General features: G+C 37.1%; 1 long non-coding RNA gene across 1 annotated transcript; it reads left to right on the top strand.

Moving 5' to 3' along the window:
• Positions 1-720: 720 nt before the first annotated feature.
• On the top strand, positions 721-6615 carry LOC126816747 (uncharacterized). Its single transcript, XR_007678563.2, has 7 exons — positions 721-1927; positions 2062-2227; positions 2652-2712; positions 2995-3142; positions 3728-3765; positions 5115-5174; positions 5617-6615. It is a non-coding gene; the product is annotated as an uncharacterized LOC126816747 (long non-coding RNA).
• Positions 6616-7066: the final 451 nt, after the last annotated feature.

Here is a 7066-nt window from a genome sequence, read left to right as displayed (position 1 = left end):
TCATACATCGGGGGTGGATGGCTGAATGGTTAGCGTGTGCGCGCTGAATCATAAACTGTCATTGAGTCAACTGACGTGTTTTCTATTCCCTGGTTGTACGTGACAAGGAGAAGGGTCGCCTCTCCAAACTCGTGGGTTTTCTCCGGGTCCTCCGTTTCCCCCCACTACTAAAGACCCCTACGCGCAAGCGAATTATTGAAATAAAATTAAACCATACGTTAGTCCCGAAATGACCTAGTTTGTGTCAAGTAGACGTTAAACCCCATCTCTCTCTCTCTCTCTCTCTCTCTCTCTCTCTCTCTCTCTCTCTCCTCTCATACATCACCGGAAAGTAGTTTTCTATGGCTCTTTAAATCTACTTATTATTTTCTGGCACATTCACGATTACATACTTTAGAAGAGATAAAAGCATTTTTATTTTGAGCAAAGAAATGGGCTACTAAAAATAGACTACTCATTTTATTTATCGAAGGCTCGAATTATCCCATACCGAGCACGTGAGTACACTCAAGTCATGGTCATCCAGCGAATTTGGTAGTGAGGGCCAGCTTGATTCGCAGTTAGTGAAGGGTAAGTGAAGGATGAGACAGTGAGGGCTGGCTTGTTCTCGGCAAGGGACAGCACTCTATTATTCATGGCCGCTTCAACATTGATAAATAAAGTCGACAACCCGACATCACAACATTTTTACGCGACAATACGACATTTTTACGCGAAATTACGACATTTTTAATGTCGTGGTGTCGGGTGAAAATGTGGTAGTGTCGGGTTAACAATGTCGGGTTGTCGTGGTGTCGGGTTATAATGTCGTGATGTCGGGTTGTCGCCTTATGAAGGGCGACATCACGACATGATACCAATCAGCCACCATACTTTACTGCTTCACCCTGTTTATTAATATGACTAATTTTCATTATCATTTTTGGAAAAGCTTCGTTCGAAGACGTCCCCCCCCCCCTTTCATTCTATTAGTAATGTAAAGTGCAAGAGGACCGCACCACAAACACACAAGATAATACAAGTAATAATATCAAATTATGTGAATGGACATCAACATTTTTTAGTTCTAAGAACTTCTAATAATTATTTCCAAATTGAAATATATTAATCTACTACTATAAATTGTTATTACAGGTAATTAGTTATGCGGCGCAGAGAAGGTTTGAATTATAAGTGTGGGCCCCGGGATGGGGGGAGGGTCATTCGAGTAGCGTTCGTGACAAATATATTTAGTCTCAAGCAGCCAGGGGATCACGTGGCTAGGTGGTAAGACGCTGGTTCGCTAACCTGGAGGTCGGGTTTTCGATCCCTGCATTGGCCGAGAATGTTCATCCCGATTTTTTGGCGTGGTTTCCCCCTTGTCAGTGATGCAGGACGGAGGGCCTGACAAGGACAGCTGTCTAGTCGTTCGGATGGGACGAAAACGAAAAACTGAGGTCCCGTGTACACATTGGAGTGCACGTAAAAGATCCGTTGGGAGTTGGAATTCGATATTAAAGTAGGCCCTGGCAAAATTTCCCTCAAAGCACACTGCATGGGGTATGTCCGTCTTCCTTAGCCCAGTTTAGGAGCAGAACAGTAGGACGCTAAACCCCATTTCATTTCATTTCATTTCTCAAGCAGCCAAAGGCAAACTGCAGAGGTACCATACTCTTTTTTGCGTTAACAAACTAAACTCATATGGTTTTTTTTATTTTATTTATTTATATGTATATATTTTTGAGTGACAGAAAGAATGCCCGAATTTCAATCAATTACTTTCTATAATATTCCATATTTTAACAGAAACACTACAAGCTATGCCTTCGTGGGGCCCAGCCTGGAATCAATTGAATAAAGAAGAAAAAAGTAGCTACCAAAAAAAAAAGCCAAATCGATTTGCCCTGTCAGCAGCAAAGAAGCTTTGATCGGACAAATTGCTTCTCTTGTAAGTTGTTATCCTTTTGTATCCTTTTGTATTTGAAACACTAATGATGGTCTGAATGACACCTAGATATTCTATTGCGTTTTGAAAAACGGTTTTCATAATGTATTTTATTTTTTCATAATATTTCATTTTAGATGACAGAATTATCAAATAAATATGGAGTTGATTTGGTTTGTGTGGGTCATGACCTCAACAGCCAAATACAATATCTATTTGGTGGAGGTAACCCGCGACCGTTAACCTTCACAAATAATTCCAAAGCATATCTTTCAAACCCATATGTCGACTGCTGCGCTGGAGGTAGATATATATATTTTATTTTTATAAGGATAAACTTGTTACACACACTGTCTTCTTAAGTTAATAGTGTCAAAGTTTATTTGCCAATCAGGGTTTTCACAAAAAAAAGTAGGTCCTTCGTTTTTGGGTGGATAGCTGTGGCGGTTCAGTGAGTGAGTCGATGAATCGCTTACTTGGAGGTTCTCTGTTCAATCCTGTGTTAGTCGTGCATTGTGGAGAGCCTGGCAAGGAACAGCATCTACGAGGTCCTGTGTACACATTGGTATGTATGGTACGTTAAAGAACCCTTGACAGAATTCGAAATAAGAGTAGGCAGTAGCAGCATAGTCCGAACAGCATAGTCCGACGGCAAACATAGTTTCGTGTTTTAGTGGTTTTGGATATGTAAATATTTTTTTATTAATTATTGGTTTTTCGTTTTTAGTAGATGGAGTCAACGTGACAAATAAATCTCTGAGTAAACATCGACAAAACTTGAAATATAGGTTTGTATCCCCCCAACCCTGGCTCCTTTAGATATTGGCTGGTATCGGACCGTAACTTAATGGATTATGGCCCCTGGTTGTCGGAAAAATCATGGTTTTAGCTTGTGGACACTCTAAGAGGTTACAATTTTAAACCGATGTAGATAACTTTAAATGTATATTTATCACCCAAAGATCGTTGTGTAAGATTGTGAAACCACCAGAGATCACAATTTTTATCCGACTAAATGAGGTAAATATGTATGTACTGGGACTTAAAAATGATTTTGTTCTATTTCTTAGGTTTATCAATCGGAACAAAAGCGGCTTCCCGTATAAATCATACAGGGAAGGGAGAGTGGCCATGGATGGACTACCGAAAGACTTAGCACCCTTGAAACCGCCATCTCAGTATGGTTTAAAAAAACTAAAAACTATTTTATAATGTAAGGTGTGTATGTTTTCTAAATTCCTCATAATTTGTATGGTTAGCGCGTATCATAAGGTATGTCATTGAGTAAACTGCCGTGCATTCTATTCCCAGTTGTACGTGACAAGAAGTATGGTCGCCTGTACAACCTCGTTAGTTTCCTCCGGTTCCTCCGGTTTCCTCCCACATCTTAAGATCCCTGCGCAAGCGAATTATTGAAATAAAATTGAACCACCTGCTAGTCCCGATATCACCTAGTGTGTGTCGAGTGGACGTTACCCACCCCTCTCTCTCTCTCTCTCTCTCTCAAAACTAGAATGTTGCCAATTGAAACTGTGTCGAAAAGGGCAATTTATTTCTATTTGACCACATAGAAAAAAACGGTTGATCTTCTGTTTACGGATTTATCTAGCGTCTCGCATGTTGTAGATATAATGCATATTTTACAAGTAACATTTAATATCCATTGTTTACACTTTTATGTTTTGTAAGTTGAATATGGAGTGGTTTGAAAATATACCCCGAGCTATGAAAATATACATTGTCTGATCTTCTTCTGGCAGCCGAAACAATTATTTATCATTTTTTTTAACTTTTATTTTGTAGAATTACAAATGATGACCTACAAACCGCTACCGTCACAGGTACAGTATTGTTAATACACTTCCATCACCTACATGTACTTCAGCCACTAATAATCAATGTCCTTGATAACATGACATACGTAGCAGACACTGCAATAATCTACAAACGTTTATAAAATTAAACATATGTAAGCTGTATCTACGACTGAAATGGAAGACATGGTCTGGGTATTGATATAAAAAGAAATGCAAAAGCAAGAAATATTTATTGGTCAGTAGCGCACAAATCGTCTATATTAGAGTGCTAGAGTCTATTCGCTAGACTGCGTTTTCATGTTAAAACCTACGCTTTAGATCATAAGGTCTGTCACTGAATCTGTCACTGATTCCAGCCTTGAGGACGACAAAAAGTGGGGTCAGGTATATTGTCGTCGCCCCTGTCCATCCGTCCGTCCGTCCAGAATTGTTTGTGAACACTCTACAGGTCACAATTTTCATCCGATTTCAACGAAATTTGAAATATACGTTGATTCACCAAAGATCTCGACTCCTTTCGATATTGGCGTGTATCGGACCGTAACTTCATGGATTAGGACCCCTGATTGTACGAAAAAGCAGGTTTTTAGCTTGTGAACACTTTAAAGGTCACAATATTTATCTAATTTTGTTTAAACTTGAAATTTATGTTTATAACCGACAGATCTCGGCCCCTGATTGTATGAAAAATTGCGTTTTTAGCTTGTGGACCATATAGAGGTCACAATTTATATCTGATTTTAAAAAAAAAACGTTTGACTATATCACCGTTACACCTTAATGATGGTTGAGTTCGAATTTTGTGGAAATCGGACCAAAAATGCCGGACAAAATGGTCGTCCTTTGTGCGCAAATAGTGTAAAAATATGGTATATCAAGGTTGTGGATCCTCCAGAGGCCACAATTTTGAACCGATTTTGATAAAACTTTACATTTATCACTATATCATAAAGATCTTGGTCCCTTTTAATATTCGTAACTTCCTGAATTATGGCCCCTGATTGTACGTAAAATGGCATTTTTAGCTTGTGAACCCGGTAGAAGTCACAATTTGTATTTCATTTTAAAAAAATGTTTTAATATAACACCTTTACACATCAATGAAGGTTGAGTTTGAATTTCGGAAAAAAAACAAAAAAACTGTCGCACGAAATAGCCGCTCCCTATCTGATTTTGAGGAAACTTAAAATATGTTTATATCTCAAAGATCTTGGTTTGTGTAGATATTCACGGATATCGGACCGTAAATTCTTGGATTATGTCCGCTGATTGTAAGAAAAATCGCTTCTTTTTTTAGCTTGTCTAATTGACCAATCAAAACGCAAGATTTACCCTTAAGCATGTTACAATAATGATTGGCTTTACGATTTTAGGTGTAGAAAGCATCCTTGTAGACAGAACCTTAGAATTAAACAGTGCAGTTACAAACAAAGGTAAAATATTCTTACACGGTCCCTTCCTTACTTTTGTTAACCGGGAGTGCTATCGGAATGATATTCATATGTTCTGTTCATATGGCCAAGATTTATTGGTCAGTAGTGCACATATGGCATACAATCTGTACAGAGGAAAGTCGCTCTTTTCAACTGAAGCATTGTATATCCGGAGTAAGGGATGGGTTTTATAGGGGAATGTCTCTCTTTTCAACAGAAGCATTGAATATCCTTATATTCTTATACGATCTCTTCCTTACTTTTGTTAACCGGGAGGGCTATCGGATGGGAATTCATATGGGGGTGGGGGCTGTTCATATGGCCAATATTAATTGGTTGGTAGTGTACATATAGCCCCTTTCGTTACCTAATCTTAAAGTTTCTCTCATAAAAGTATATGAAAGGGAAAACGTGATGTCAAGTGTGTAACACTATCTTACAGATAACAGAAGATCAGCATAATTGATAAGACCTTTATTGAGAACATGAAATAGACATAAATCGGGAGGATTCTATTTCAAGTCTGACTTGCTGTCAGTAAACGACTGCTTATATAGCTTCTAACAATTAGGGAAGATGGACAGGAGTGATAATCATATATGGTATTGTTTATTATCAAATTATGGTGTCTGTAATTACACTGCATATTTCTTTGGAAGTCATTGTAAGGTATGATGCACTGACCACTAATACATTCTCTTTGAAGTTCTGTCTAGTGTTATACACGGATCACGTGTAGCTTGTAAAGAACATATTGAATAAATTAGATGTTTGATAAGATCGTGCCTTAAAAAAAATTTATAGAGAGTTTAAACTTCAACTTCAGGTATAGATCACTTTGTCACATTCCTTTCCCACCCACAGGCACCATCTCCTTAATTAACGTTGTTATGTAACATGCATTAAATACAATACAATATCAATACTTTAAAGCTCTAAATATGTCCATTACAATTTCAAGTCCTAATTCTAAAATATTACACTGATATACATGCTACAATATTATATAAGGTCAATATGAATACTCGGTTATACGTTCCAACATATTTAAAAAAAACACTGTTTCAATGTCAATAACACTACATAAATATAATATGTTCTATTCATAGTCCTGTTTCTTGCACGGCTAATTAGGTGATCGTAAACACTTCTGCAAACTTCGCTTCAGAGCCATATCTTGAATTTCCCGTTCTGGTTCGGCTTTGCTGTGCGTTAAGATAGGGTACAAAAAATCCCATAAATGACCAGTGTACTTGCTCAATTAGACCAATTACAATTACATTACCCTTTATTTTAATTGGATGTGATTATATCTTAATAATATTCTTACACTTAAGTTTATTTAAAATTAAAATTGTATATACTTCATTGGGAACACAGCTGTATTAATCCTTAATTCTATTTACTTTTAACTGAATAAACTATTGACAATAGAACTTAATTTGCCCCATTAATAAAAAGTAGCAGTAATATTTAGTACTTATCACCTACAGTAATTAATAACATTGAAACTCATTAGTATCCTTCTTTACTTACTGACAGTGACCGTTTTATCTCATTAATAAGTCTAGACTCATTAGCAAATGGTCTACAATAACCAGACTTTGGTACTGTAATTCGCCTGTACCTGTCTTTCATTAAGACTATAATCCTTCTCAACATTGGTGCTATATGGCACTTCTTGTATACCACAAGCTTGTAGCAACACGCGTGCTATTTAACTCACTGGACCAATAAATAAATTACACAGTTGCACGCCTTGTTTTTTTATTTCCATATAGATACTCCCTATTAACATTTTAAACCTTTTCGTTGATTCATTGCATTCTGAATTCAAACCAAACACCATATTTAAACAAATGTGATCAGTATTTATTTCAAGACCTGATTGT

This window comes from Patella vulgata, chromosome 3 (assembly GCF_932274485.2).
Source record: "Patella vulgata chromosome 3, xgPatVulg1.2, whole genome shotgun sequence".
In the NCBI taxonomy this organism is placed as follows: Eukaryota; Metazoa; Mollusca; class Gastropoda; family Patellidae; genus Patella; species Patella vulgata.
Note: the sequence above shows the minus strand (reverse complement) of the source record. Positions and strands in the feature narration are given on the sequence as shown.